This window comes from Culex quinquefasciatus, chromosome 3 (genome assembly GCF_015732765.1).
Source record: "Culex quinquefasciatus strain JHB chromosome 3, VPISU_Cqui_1.0_pri_paternal, whole genome shotgun sequence".
NCBI classification, from domain to species: domain Eukaryota; kingdom Metazoa; phylum Arthropoda; class Insecta; order Diptera; family Culicidae; genus Culex; species Culex quinquefasciatus.
In genome coordinates, this window is record NC_051863.1 from 156,240,024 (window position 1) to 156,254,959 (window position 14,936).

General features: G+C 37.9%; 1 protein-coding gene across 1 annotated transcript in view; it reads left to right on the forward strand.

Annotated features, from left to right (window-relative positions):
* Positions 1–14,936, forward strand: part of LOC6053962 — a 127,221-nt gene that overhangs the window by 58,574 nt on the left and 53,711 nt on the right. Inside the window, 1 exon segment of the mRNA XM_038261720.1 lies at positions 10,554–10,618. The gene's annotated coding sequence lies outside the window, so the exon portion shown is untranslated.

Here is a 14,936-nt window from a genome sequence, read left to right on the forward strand (position 1 = left end):
TTAAGGGCAATGAGCTGAATTTTTTTTGAAGTGCATTTCCCTGCTTTTATTATCATTTTTAACATGTTTGAGTAAAGCCAACAGTATTTTAAGTCTTTGTGTATTTGTAGTTTTATAATACCGCAAATAGTTATTTTCCAAACCTAGAATTTTTGAAAACTAATTTTCCAAAAAATAATTAAAATCAATTAAGTGTTATCCCGGTTTGTACAACAATTGTTCTGGCACCTTAAATAATTTTCGTCAAATTACTTTTTTTAATCATATATTTTTGGACCTTCAATCTGACCACTCTGGAATTGGTTCCAGGTAATAATTAATAAAACAATGAGTAGAATGGGAAAAATATATGAAATAGTACCTTAAAATGTCAGTAAACGTTTCAGTTTCTGAAAGGTATAGAAGATTTGGGCTCCCAGAACATGTTCCAATGGAAAGAATTGAATTTTAAAAGATTTCTTGCCAATAAATAAAATTGTAAAATTCCGGGTTTAAATGCTATCAAATTATCTTAAACAACCATGCGCTTCCATGTTTATCTAAGGGGTAGCAAAAATAAGGGGGTGCGCATGGTTGCTTAATAAGAATTTATAGCATTTATACCCAAATGTTTTTCTATTTTTTCATTCGGTAAATTAATATTATTGTTGTCAAGAAGCACAACATACTTTTTTTCCATTTGGATTACTCTAGTACGATTTATTAGAGCTAATTCAATCACTATAAACAATCTGTCGAAGAAAATATATTGAGCAATAAATCAAAAACAGCAAGCAAACCTTCATAATTTTTACAACCAAGCCACAGTCCCGGAGAAGGCCCCGTCGAAACATAAACAAGGCTAAACAACAGCTAAAACAAACTGTAAACAACACATCTCGCCCACCATCACAGGGCAAGCGGAACACAGTTTGATTACCCCAAAACTGTTGCCAATTAATCCCCCTGTTAACCTCTCTGTCCCTCCCTGATACTTGTCCCCGTCCCAATCTAATGCACGTTCTCGACGCGCCGGTCGTTCTAAGGTTCTATTTTTAGCCACCCTTCGCAGCCTCTCTCTCAGCCATTAACGTCGGACAACAAAACGGCGGTGTATTTAGATTTTAGTTTTTTTTTGCGGAACTGTTTGTATCCGAGAGCCGGTCCTGGTGGCGGTCTAGGTCTAGGTCAACGAGGCTTGCTTGTGTGTGCAGTTCTGTTTGACGACGGCAGTCCCGCGGCACGTATGACGTGACTCAATTGACGTGTGACGCTGCTGGACAAATTTGTCAGTGATTTCAACAGCAAACAGGTTGATGGAATGAAAAGTGCAGGAGTTATTTCAGTTATGAAGAATTTGTTCTGAATTTTCTGATTTTATTTTTTTTGTAATCATATTGAGACACTTTTGAAAATTGTAAGAAAATCATTTCGAATGCATAACAAGTGTTGGTGTTCCACTTTTTAAAGGGGACAAGAGAAAATCTCCACGTGTCCCAAAATAAGTTTCGCTTGGAGTTGGGCGGTTTTTGAGAAGGTTTAAGCTCTAGGATACGATCTAAGCAAGCGTTGCGACCAATTGTTAATGTTTTAACTAATGTTTATAAGAAAAAAACAACAAAATTTGATAAAATGGTGAAACAAATCTAAACCTTCCCATTACTAATTTAAGTTGTGCAAATTAATGACGCAAATGAAACATTACTCAACCGGTGGAAAATTTTCAGCAAGGCTTTTCCCAAAAGCTTAAGATGTCAACTTTACGCCACGCTGTGAGCTGGAAGCCCCAGCCATCGATCTTGCTCGTTGGCTTCCCTCAAAATTAGAATGTTTTTCGGCACGACCTCCCACGCTCGCTCTCAGCTTTCGCCATAATATCCCTATGTACGCCTAATTTGACTTTAAAATGTTGCCTGCTTCTGCTTCTGGAAAGTTGGCGAAAGGGTCACAAAAAAAAGAATGTTGAATTTAGTCATTTTTAAGATTTTTTTTTGTTAAACATTTTTTAAGTGTTTTTAAAAAAAATGTTTGCATTTTAAATTTTTTTAAATTAAATTTTGTTCGAAATTTAGACTTTGTTTTCAGTGCCATCGAACAAGCTGCTGACGGATGGCAGTGTGGCCAGCTGACGTTTAAAATTGAATTTTCTCCTCGCGAGTGGGTGTAAGCTCTCGGATTTACACGACATCGGAATGTGTATACCACGTGACACTTTTGAACCCTTTCCCATTGAAATCGAGGGACCAGCTGGTTATGCTGCGGGGACGATTTTCCGTGTAGTTTCATTTTATATTTGGCTCCAGGGACGACACCTACGCAAACTCTCGGGCAAATTCGTTGATTAAATCATGTGAAAGGCGAATTAAAATCTGCCCAAAAAGGTCCCTGATCAAAGAATGACCCTTTAATGAAGCGCTCAAATTTGGGTCAATATTTTGCTAACTTGATTCAGAACGGCCAAGTTCGTCCTTTTGCGAGATGTTCAAAACTACGTCAGAACCCACAAAAGCACAAGGAGCATATACGCACGTGAAAGAGGGAGGCGGAGGTGGCTCGAAAGGCAATATGATGAATTAATATTTATGTTGCCAAGATTTTGAACGCACCACGCCATATATCTTCCAGGCGAAGGCTTGTCGGTCGGGATCCCACGCCTAACGAACCGATGTTGTGCTCAGGCGAGGACGACGAAGACGACGACGTGGCTCGTCCTATACTCCTTGTTGGAGTTATGATCTGCCGGCCTCGTCGTTTTCCCGTCTGGCCTACGAGGAAAATGTTTTGTTTGTGAGTTAAGGAGTTACCTGCAGACTTTTATACTATTTTGACAAAGTTTCACAAAATACTAACAATGTTCACAATTTGGAAGTCGGAAAATGTTGATGCTCTACTTTTGTAAGTGGAAAGGGGAAATTCTCCACGGTGTATCGAAGTAAGTTTTGCTTGAAGTTCGACGGTCATATCTTTTGCCTTCCTCACTGAGGTAAGGTATACATATCGACTCAGAATCGAAAACTGAACAAATGTCTGTGTGTATGTGTGTGTGTATGTGTGTGTATGTATGTATGTGACCAACAAACTAGCTCATGTTTCTCGGCACTGGCTGAACCGATTTGACCCGAACTTGTTGCATTCGACTTGGTTTAGGGTCCCATAGATCGAGTTTTATACAGATTGAAGTTTCGATAAGTAGTTCAAAAGTTATGTATAAAAATGTGTTTGCACATATATTTGGATCTCGCTTAACTGTATGTAAACTATGTCCGGGTCCATCATCCGACCCATCGTTGGTTAGGTTATCAAAACACCTTTCCAACGAGTCTAAAACATTGAAGATCTGGCAACCCTGTCTCGAGATATGGCCACTTAAGTGATATTGATGTACTTTTTTGAAGTCGGAACTCACTTAAATTTATGTAAACTATGTCCGGATCCATCATCCGACCCATTGTTGGTTAAGTTATCAAAAGACCTTTCCAACGAGTCTAAAACATTGAAGATCTGGCAACCCTGTCTCGAGATATGGCCACTTAAGTGACATTTATGTACTTTTCTGAAGCCGGATCTCACTTAAATGTATGTAAACTATGCCCGGATCCATCATCCGAGCTTTTGTTGGCTAACTTATCAAAATACCTTTCCAATGAGTCCAAAACATTGAAGATCTGGCAACCCTGTCTCGAGATATGGCCACTTAAGTGATATTGATGTACTTTTTTGAAGCCGGATCTCACTTAAATTTATGTAAACTATGTCCGGATCCATCATCCGACTCATTGTTGGTTAAGTTATCAAAATACCTTTCCAAAGAGTCTAAAACATTGAAGATCTGGCAACCCTGTCTCGAGATATGGCCACTTAAGTGATATTGATGTACTTTTTTGAAGCCGGATCTCACTTAAATGTATGTAAACTATGTCCGGATCCACCATCCGACCTATTGTTGGTTAGTTTATTAAAAGACCTTTCCAACGAGTCCAAAACATTGAAGATCTGGCAACCCTGTCTCGAGATATGGCCACTTAAGTGACATTTATGTACTTTTCTGAAGCCGGATCTCACTTAAATGTATGTAAACTATGTCCGGATCCATCATCCGACCTATTGTTGGTTAACTTATCAAAAGACCTTTCCAACGAGTCCAAAACATTGAAGATCTGGCAACCCTGTCTCGAGATATGGCCACTTAAGTGATATTTATGTACTTTTTGAAGCCGGATCTCACTTAAATGTATGTAAACTATGTCCGGATCCATCATCCGACCCATCGTTGGTTAGGTTATCAAAAAACCTTCCCAACGAGCCCATAACATTGAAGATCTGGCAACCCTGTCTCGAGATATGGCCACTTAAGTGATATTGATGTACTTTTTTGAAGCCAGATCTCACTTAAATTTATGTAAACTATGTCCGGATCCATCATCCGACTCATTGTTGGTTAAATTATCAAAATACCTTTCCAAAGAGTCTAAAACATTGAAGATCTGGCAACCCTGTCTCGAGATATGGCCACTTAAGTGATATTGATGTACTTTTTTGAAGCCAGATCTCACTTAAATGTATGTAAACTATGTCCGGATCCACGATCCGACCTATTGTTGGTTAGGTTATCAAAAGACCTTTCCAACGAGTCCAAAACACTGAAGATCTGGCAACCCTGTCTCGAGATATGGCCACTCAAGTGACATTTATGTACTTTTCTGAAGCCGGATCTCACTTAAATGTATGTAAACTATGTCCGGATCCATCATCCGACCTATTGTTGGTTAGGTTATCAAAAGACCTTTCCAACGAGTCCAAAACATTGAAGATCTGGCAACCCTGTCTCGAGATATGGCCACTTAAGTGATATTGATGTACTTTTTTGAAGCCGGATCTCACTTAAATGTATGTAAACTATGTCCGGATCCATCATCCGACCCATCGTTGGTTAGGTTATCAAAAAACCTTCCCAACGAGCCCATAACATTGAAGATCTGGCAACCCTGTCTCGAGATATGGCCACTTAAGTGATATTGATGTACTTTTTTGAAGCCAGATCTCACTTAAATGTATGTAAACTATGTCCGGATCCACGATCCGACCTATTGTTGGTTAGGTTATCAAAAGACCTTTCCAACGAGTCCAAAACATTGAAGATCTGGCAACCCTGTCTCGAGATATGGCCACTTAAATGATATTGATGTACTTTTTTGAAGCCGGATCTCACTTAAATGTATGTAAACTATGTCCGGATCCACCATCCGACCTATTGTTGGTTAGTTTATTAAAAGACCTTTCCAACGAGTCCAAAACATTGAAGATCTGGCAACCCTGTCTCGAGATATGGCCACTTAAGTGACATTTATGTACTTTTCTGAAGCCGGATCTCACTTAAATGTATGTAAACTATGTCCGGATCCATCATCCGACCTATTGTTGGTTAACTTATCAAAAGACCTTTCCAACGAGTCCAAAACATTGAAGATCTGGCAACCCTGTCTCGAGATATGGCCACTTAAGTGATATTGATGTACTTTTTTGAAGCCGGATCTCACTTAAATGTATGTAAACTATGTCCGGATCCATCATCCGACCCATCGTTGGTTAGGTTATCAAAAAACCTTCCCAACGAGCCCATAACATTGAAGATCTGGCAACCCTGTCTCGAGATATGGCCACTTAAGTGATATTGATGTACTTTTTTGAAGCCAGATCTCACTTAAATTTATGTAAACTATGTCCGGATCCATCATCCGACTCATTGTTGGTTAAGTTATCAAAATACCTTTCCAAAGAGTCTAAAACATTGAAGATCTGGCAACCCTGTCTCGAGATATGGCCACTTAAGTGATATTGATGTACTTTTTTGAAGCCAGATCTCACTTAAATGTATGTAAACTATGTCCGGATCCACGATCCGACCTATTGTTGGTTAGGTTATCAAAAGACCTTTCCAACGAGTCCAAAACACTGAAGATCTGGCAACCCTGTCTCGAGATATGGCCACCAAGTGACATTTATGTACTTTTTTGAAGCCGGATCTCACTTAAATGTATGTAAACTATGTCCGGATCCATCATCCGACCTATTGTTGGTTAGGTTATCAAAAGACCTTTCCAACGAGTCCAAAACATTGAAGATCTGGCAACCCTGTCTCGAGATATGGCCACTTAAGTGATATTGATGTACTTTTTTGAAGCCGGATCTCACTTAAATGTATGTAAACTATGTCCGGATCCATCATCCGACCCATCGTTGGTTAGGTTATCAAAAACCTTTCCAACGAGTCCATAACATTGAAGATCTGGCAACCCTGTCTCGAGATATGGCCACTTAAGTGATATTGATGTACTTTTTTGAAGCCAGATCTCACTTAAATGTATGTAAACTATGTCCGGATCCACGATCCGACCTATTGTTGGTTAGGTTATCAAAAGACCTTTCCAACGAGTCCAAAACATTGAAGATCTGGCAACCCTGTCTCGAGATATGGCCACTTAAGTGATATTGATGTACTTTTTTGAAGCCGGATCTCACTTAAATGTATGTAAACTATGTCCGGATCCACCATCCGACCTATTGTTGGTTAGTTTATTAAAAGACCTTTCCAACGAGTCCAAAACATTGAAGATCTGGCAACCCTGTCTCGAGATATGGCCACTTAAGTGACATTTATGTACTTTTCTGAAGCCGGATCTCACTTAAATGTATGTAAACTATGTCCGGATCCATCATCCGACCTATTGTTGGTTAACTTATCAAAAGACCTTTCCAACGAGTCCAAAACATTGAAGATCTGGCAACCCTGTCTCGAGATATGGCCACTTAAGTGATATTGATGTACTTTTTGAAGCCGGATCTCACTTAAATGTATGTAAACTATGTCCGGATCCATCATCCGACCCATCGTTGGTTAGGTTATCAAAAACCTTCCCAACGAGCCCATAACATTGAAGATCTGGCAACCCTGTCTCGAGATATGGCCACTTAAGTGATATTGATGTACTTTTTTGAAGCCAGATCTCACTTAAATTTATGTAAACTATGTCCGGATCCATCATCCGACTCATTGTTGGTTAAGTTATCAAAATACCTTTCCAAAGAGTCTAAAACATTGAAGATCTGGCAACCCTGTCTCGAGATATGGCCACTTAAGTGATATTGATGTACTTTTTTGAAGCCAGATCTCACTTAAATGTATGTAAACTATGTCCGGATCCACGATCCGACCTATTGTTGGTTAGGTTATCAAAAGACCTTTCCAACGAGTCCAAAACACTGAAGATCTGGCAACCCTGTCTCGAGATATGGCCACCAAGTGACATTTATGTACTTTTCTGAAGCCGGATCTCACTTAAATGTATGTAAACTATGTCCGGATCCATCATCCGACCTATTGTTGGTTAGGTTATCAAAAGACCTTTCCAACGAGTCCAAAACATTGAAGATCTGGCAACCCTGTCTCGAGATATGGCCACTTAAGTGATATTGATGTACTTTTTGAAGCCGGATCTCACTTAAATGTATGTAAACTATGTCCGGATCCATCATCCGACCCATCGTTGGTTAGGTTATCAAAAACCTTCCCAACGAGCCCATAACATTGAAGATCTGGCAACCCTGTCTCGAGATATGGCCACTTAAGTGATATTGATGTACTTTTTTGAAGCCAGATCTCACTTAAATTTATGTAAACTATGTCCGGATCCATCATCCGACTCATTGTTGGTTAAGTTATCAAAATACCTTTCCAAAGAGTCTAAAACATTGAAGATCTGGCAACCCTGTCTCGAGATATGGCCACTTAAGTGATATTGATGTACTTTTTTGAAGCCAGATCTCACTTAAATGTATGTAAACTATGTCCGGATCCACGATCCGACCTATTGTTGGTTAGGTTATCAAAAGACCTTTCCAACGAGTCCAAAACACTGAAGATCTGGCAACCCTGTCTCGAGATATGGCCACTCAAGTGACATTTATGTACTTTTCTGAAGCCGGATCTCACTTAAATGTATGTAAACTATGTCCGGATCCATCATCCGACCTATTGTTGGTTAGGTTATCAAAAGACCTTTCCAACGAGTCCAAAACATTGAAGATCTGGCAACCCTGTCTCGAGATATGGCCACTTAAATGATATTGATGTACTTTTTTGAAGCCGGATCTCACTTAAATGTATGTAAACTATGTCCGGATCCATCATTCCGTGTTATGTCCGTCCATCATCCGACTTATCAAAATACCTTTCCAAAGAGTCTAAAACATTGAAGATCTGGCAACCCTGTCTCGAGATATGGCCACTTAAGTGATATTGATGTACTTTTTTGAAGCCAGATCTCACTTAAATGTATGTAAACTATGTCCGGATCCACGATCCGACCTATTGTTGGTTAGGTTATCAAAAGACCTTTCCAACGAGTCCAAAACACTGAAGATCTGGCAACCCTGTCTCGAGATATGGCCACCAAGTGACATTTATGTACTTTTCTGAAGCCGGATCTCACTTAAATGTATGTAAACTATGTCCGGATCCATCATCCGACCTATTGTTGGTTAGGTTATCAAAAGACCTTTCCAACGAGTCCAAAACATTGAAGATCTGGCAACCCTGTCTCGAGATATGGCCACTTAAGTGATATTGATGTACTTTTTTGAAGCCGGATCTCACTTAAATGTATGTAAACTATGTCCGGATCCATCATCCGACCCATCGTTGGTTAGGTTATCAAAAAACCTTCCCAACGAGCCCATAACATTGAAGATCTGGCAACCCTGTCTCGAGATATGGCCACTTAAGTGATATTGATGTACTTTTTTGAAGCCAGATCTCACTTAAATGTATGTAAACTATGTCCGGATCCACGATCCGACCTATTGTTGGTTAGGTTATCAAAAGACCTTTCCAACGAGTCCAAAACACTGAAGATCTGGCAACCCTGTCTCGAGATATGGCCACTCAAGTGACATTTATGTACTTTTCTGAAGCCGGATCTCACTTAAATGTATGTAAACTATGTCCGGATCCATCATCCGACCTATTGTTGGTTAGGTTATCAAAAGACCTTTCCAACGAGTCCAAAACATTGAAGATCTGGCAACCCTGTCTCGAGATATGGCCACTTAAGTGATATTGATGTACTTTTTTGAAGCCGGATCTCACTTAAATGTATGTAAACTATGTCCGGATCCATCATCCGACCCATCGTTGGTTAGGTTATCAAAAAACCTTCCCAACGAGCCCATAACATTGAAGATCTGGCAACCCTGTCTCGAGATATGGCCACTTAAGTGATATTGATGTACTTTTTTGAAGCCAGATCTCACTTAAATGTATGTAAACTATGTCCGGATCCACGATCCGACCTATTGTTGGTTAGGTTATCAAAAGACCTTTCCAACGAGTCCAAAACACTGAAGATCTGGCAACCCTGTCTCGAGATATGGCCACCAAGTGACATTTATGTACTTTTCTGAAGCCGGATCTCACTTAAATGTATGTAAACTATGTCCGGATCCATCATCCGACCTATTGTTGGTTAGGTTATCAAAAGACCTTTCCAACGAGTCCAAAACATTGAAGATCTGGCAACCCTGTCTCGAGATATGGCCACTTAAGTGATATTGATGTACTTTTTTGAAGCCGGATCTCACTTAAATGTATGTAAACTATGTCCGGATCCATCATCCGACCCATCGTTGGTTAGGTTATCAAAAAACCTTCCCAACGAGCCCATAACATTGAAGATCTGGCAACCCTGTCTCGAGATATGGCCACTTAAGTGATATTGATGTACTTTTTTGAAGCCGGATCTCACTTAAATTTATGTAAACTATGTCCGGATCCATCATCCGACTCATTGTTGGTTAAGTTATCAAAATACCTTTCCAAAGAGTCTAAAACATTGAAGATCTGGCAACCCTGTCTCGAGATATGGCCACTTAAGTGATAGCGATGTACTTTTTGGAAGCCGGATCTAAAAAATAGATGAAACTTGTGTACAGCCATTGTTGTGAGGAAGGCTCAAACCACATAGGTGGATTAAGTTAGTTTTTCGATGTAGTGTTTCATTTTACTTCGTCGCATAACCTCTTAACAATTTATTCAAACTCCAAGGACACGCTTCTGCCGTTACAAAACAACACCAACAGGACACAAAAGACAGACAGATTTCCCATGGTTCAAGATTACCCACCCAGCTGGAGCTAGGCTCCGTTCTGATTTCTGCAGAAGCACCTCCTATCTGTAAGGGTAAGGTGTGTGTGGGTGGTCGTAAAAAGGTTGTTTACGACGGAAGCCTGAACCCATCAGCCAGGTGTGGGCCAGCTGCTGGCCAACTATACTAAGTTAAGGTGAAGACGACGGTAACAATGGTTGAACTTTGCAAAATTGGATTGGAGTCTGTCAAGTGGTTGACCAGTAGGTAAATCAAGAGGCTTCGCAGGAAACCCCCACGTTGATGTAAAATTAATGTGCCTACCAAGCACAAGGAAATCTAATCGAGATACTCAGTCATGCAAACGTCGGATACTAGTTTAAAACCAGATTAGTCCGCATTCTAATGTTCTGTTTTTGTTTTTGCTTCTTGCAGATCATCGTCAACGTTGGCGTGTTGTTTTCGGGAAGTGACTCGACATCAGACCAGTTGCCAAGATGGTAAGTAAACGCGAGCTGTTAGTTCTGGACGATGGAGACAATGAGAATACATCAAGATTAGTCTCACTCGACTGGAGTCAAGCGGAGGAGGGTGGTTTTGATTCATAATTCAGCTAGCTCATAATCGTATGGAAACGGTATAAGGAACCGTAACACTACCGGGGTTTTTGAATTTTTTATTTTCACATCAGATATGGATGAATTATAAAGAAGTTTCTCTGACGATGATACTAGAAATGAGATCCTTTTAAGACAAATATTCGGAGTGAAAAGTGATTTTTTTTGTGTGTGCCTTTTGTTTCGCATTTTTGTCGTGTATTGTGTGCTGCTAGGAGAAGATTACCCTCTGAAAATGTAGCGTCATCAGTGCATAATTGACTAACGGAGCGCGTTGTCGTAAAAAATATTCGGAGTGAAAAGTGAATTCTTGTGTGATTTTCAAAGCCCTTCCTATATCATCGTTGATCGGAAGGCACGGCGTCGGGTGGATTGTGTTTAAATTTTTCGTATAAGGTTTTATTTTTTTGCGGTGAAAAAGCCATTTCTATATAATGATCGAAAGACGCACTGACAATTTGGATCGTTGAGTTAATAGTGGAGCAAAATAACTGTGTGTGAGTGATTTTGTGTGTTAACCAGAAAGACCTTCCCATAGCATCGTTGCTCGGAAGGCTCGCCGACGGGTCTGTTATGAAAGTCCTCCCCATAGCGTCGTAGCTCGGGAGGCATCGAAAAGCCATTACCTTATCCTACTAACCCAAAAAAAAAATAATCACGTGATGCTTGAAGGAGATGCTGTGGATTCAACGGTCTCAAGCGGTATCAACAAGTATATAGCGAAAAACTATGTGCTTGATGAGTCTGCAACTTCAACTATCGGACTAACATTCCTCCCTTTCGTTGAACTGCAGGCTTCTTGGGAGGGCGCCGGTATTGACTAATAAAGTAGGGATCTTCAGAGGTCAAACAGTGAACGGATGGTTGGCTCCCACTGATCATTTTTGATTCATTGTTTAACTTCAGCTGATCTGTCAATAACGGAGTAGCAGCTCATTGGCAGTCAACCATGCTCATGCTCAATGTTATTGATTCAGAAATTCAGAACGAAACTACACTTTAAAAAATGATTGCTGAAAAAACAACGTTTGGGAATCTTGACAGATTTTGTGCCTTAAAAAGCCTCGAATTGTTTGTAAATTTACATCTTTTTGTGGGTAATTTTACATAATCCACATGAATTGAGGTGAAATGACCTCTAAAAAGAGGAAATATTCAACCATAATCAAAACGGAAAACTGTGTAGTAATGGTTTAGGACTACTTTTTAGAATTTGGGAAATTATTTTCATTATTAAATTTTGCACAACTTTAATTTAGCAAATTAAAAATCTAACATATGCAATTTGGAAAGGTAATCAATTTTTGACGCTTACCACTTTTTATGCCACTTTTGAAATTTCAGTTTTGTTTGTTTTTATTCAAAGCTGTATCTTTAAAAAAACATCGGTTCCTCAAATTTTGGCAGCCACAAGTTTCTGTCCACTTTAACAAATCAAAACAAGTTAAAAAATGACTTCAAAATTTAGTGAGAATCAATATGAGTTATTCTAGACTTTATTCTGAATTTGGAAACTTTTTTAGTGATACTGAGAAAAAACTATGTTTTCACAAATTATGCAACTGTAGATGATATATTTTAGCAACCATTAACTAAGTAAAAGTTGTAAGAATTTTGTTATGCTCTTCAAACATAATTTAAACTAAAACTCAAAGAAACTCGACAATTTCAACCTAAAAATGCCATAAATTTCTACAGCAATTCCCCACGAAAACAGCATTATTTTTTTTGGTTTGGCCATTAGGGTGACAAACGCCGTGTCAGGGTGGTCCGAAAAATGGCAATTTTCGTAATTTCTCGCAAAAACCACATTTTTCGAAAATCATAACTCCGCGCCATTTCATCCGATTTTAGCTGTCTTAGAGGCAAAAGAATTTTCGTAATTGAAATACGTAACTTTTGGTACCCTAACATGTATAGGTCATCGCTGAAATTTGCAAGTTATCGCAGTTTTAGTGAAAAAAGTCGATTTTTTCCGTTTTTTTTTATTTTCAAAAAATCGTATCTCAGAGTATCGAAAACATAACTTCACCATTTTTTGATATGTTATGTGAAATTTTCCGAGGAATCCGATAAAAATATTTTCAGACATAGGCTCTTTGGTCCCGAGACCTTCAAAACAGCATTTTAAGTTTTCATACGACCTTTTCAAGTGTTAAGCTAGATTTTTGAAACTTCGTACTATTTTTTTCTAAATAGCCAAACTAATCACCTTTCTTTTGCGTCTAAGACAGCTAAAATCGGATGAAATGTCGCGGAGATATGATTTTTTGAAAAAAGTGGGTTTTGCGAAAAATGACGAAAATTGCCATTTTTCGGACCACCCTAGCATGGCGTAGGTCACCCTAATGGTCAAACAAATAAATACGGGTCTAATTATTTCGGCCAAGGAACCCCCAGAAAAGTTTTGAGCCCGATCGGAGTATTGAAATTTTTACGTTTTGTAATTATTTATAATTCCAAAATTCAAAGCATGTAAGAAGAAATCAGCGTTATGCAATTAATTTCGAAACTTACATTCGATTTTACAAACTTTTTTTAGTAAAATACATATTTGTTTTGCAATCTCATTTGTTTTAGAAAATTTTGAAAGCGTTGCAAAAACATTTAAAAAAATTGCAGTTTTCCGTGTCACTTTTTTCTGAAAAGTTCTAAGGCCGATGCAAATATTTAAAAAAGTTTTTGTCCCTCGGCGCTGGCCGAGGTCAAGGGGGGGGCAAAAAAATAAAAAAAATATAATAATTTAAATAACAAGCCATAGTCTTCACATTTAAATGAAAGAAAGTGTTTTAAAATGCATTTTACACTAGTTCAGTTGTTTTGCAATCATTAGTTTTCAAAAAATCTAAGATCTGACAAAAACAAAAGTTGTATCGAAAAAAAAGATTTTGCATCGAAAATTTTCAAAAATCTTAAGATTTTTAATAAACCCAAACATGCTAAAAATGATTTAAAACGCAGAAGAATGTATTTTAATTTGATTTCAGCTGGTTGCACTTGAATTTTCATTGAAATTTTGAAGTTTATTGTAAAAATATTTTTTTTGCCCCCTGATTTTTCGGGCCAATTTTGAAGGGGGGGTGTGACAAAAACTTTTAAAAATATTTGTACCAGCCTAAGCATAAATATCAAATTACATATTTTTTGAAGTTAAAAAATGATCAGGAAAACCCTTTGCAAGATACAAGTTTCAAATACAGTCCAGACTCGATTATCCGAAGTTTTGATTCTCCGAAGTTCGATTATCCGAAGGTCGAATCACGAACAAAATAAAAATTTCGTAATTTTTCATTTTCTTGTTTTTAACATAAAATTTGAGTTCTACGACCCCATTTTAGTCAAGTTTGAGTTGTTGATTGCCTTTTAAAAAATAAAATGCATTTTTGCAATATTGCATCATCGCCATTTTGGCCGCCATCTTAGATTTTAAAAATTCCGATTTTTTTCCAAGGCCTTCGGATAATCGAGTCTGGACTGTATTCATATTCCAATTTTGAATGTTTTTTGTATGCAAAATAGTACAGGGACTTGTCGAACAAAATTGAAAATCTCGAAAAAAGGACGAAATTTTTGAGAATAACTCACATGTATTAGAAATTGTCGACCTTTAAAAAATTATACAACATTTTTAAAACCTTAAACTTTGCTTTGAAAAGCCAATAAAATGTCTTAAAAATGTGAATTTCTGCAAGTTGCTCCAAAATAAATAATGTTTTGAAAGGATGAAACTTTGAACGTACTTTTTTGAAAACTGCATCGGTCTCATGGTTTTAGAAAATAGGTTTTGATCAAAATTAGATATTTTTTAGTAAAATCAACTTGGACAGCGTTCTGTTCTTTTTGCGGTTTTTGAAAAGAAGTAGGTGTAAACAATACAAAACTAAAAAGCATTCTAATAAAATTGATGTTATGCAGAAATTACAGTCAGTATATGAAAGAGATTTTTTTTTCCATTTTTATGTTATTTTTCTAGATTATGTTGAATATTGAATATTTTATTCGAGTTTTTGTTTCTTAGATAATGTGTTATGATCATCACAATTTAAATCAATGAACTGAACAAAATTCTGTTTATATGCAATTCTACTTTTTTTTAAATCAATTAGCGTTCTATAACTACGTTCTTCAAAAACACGGTCAAAGTTTATCTTCAAAAATAATTTTCAAATCACTGTCAAATATACAAAAATAAAGTCAAAAG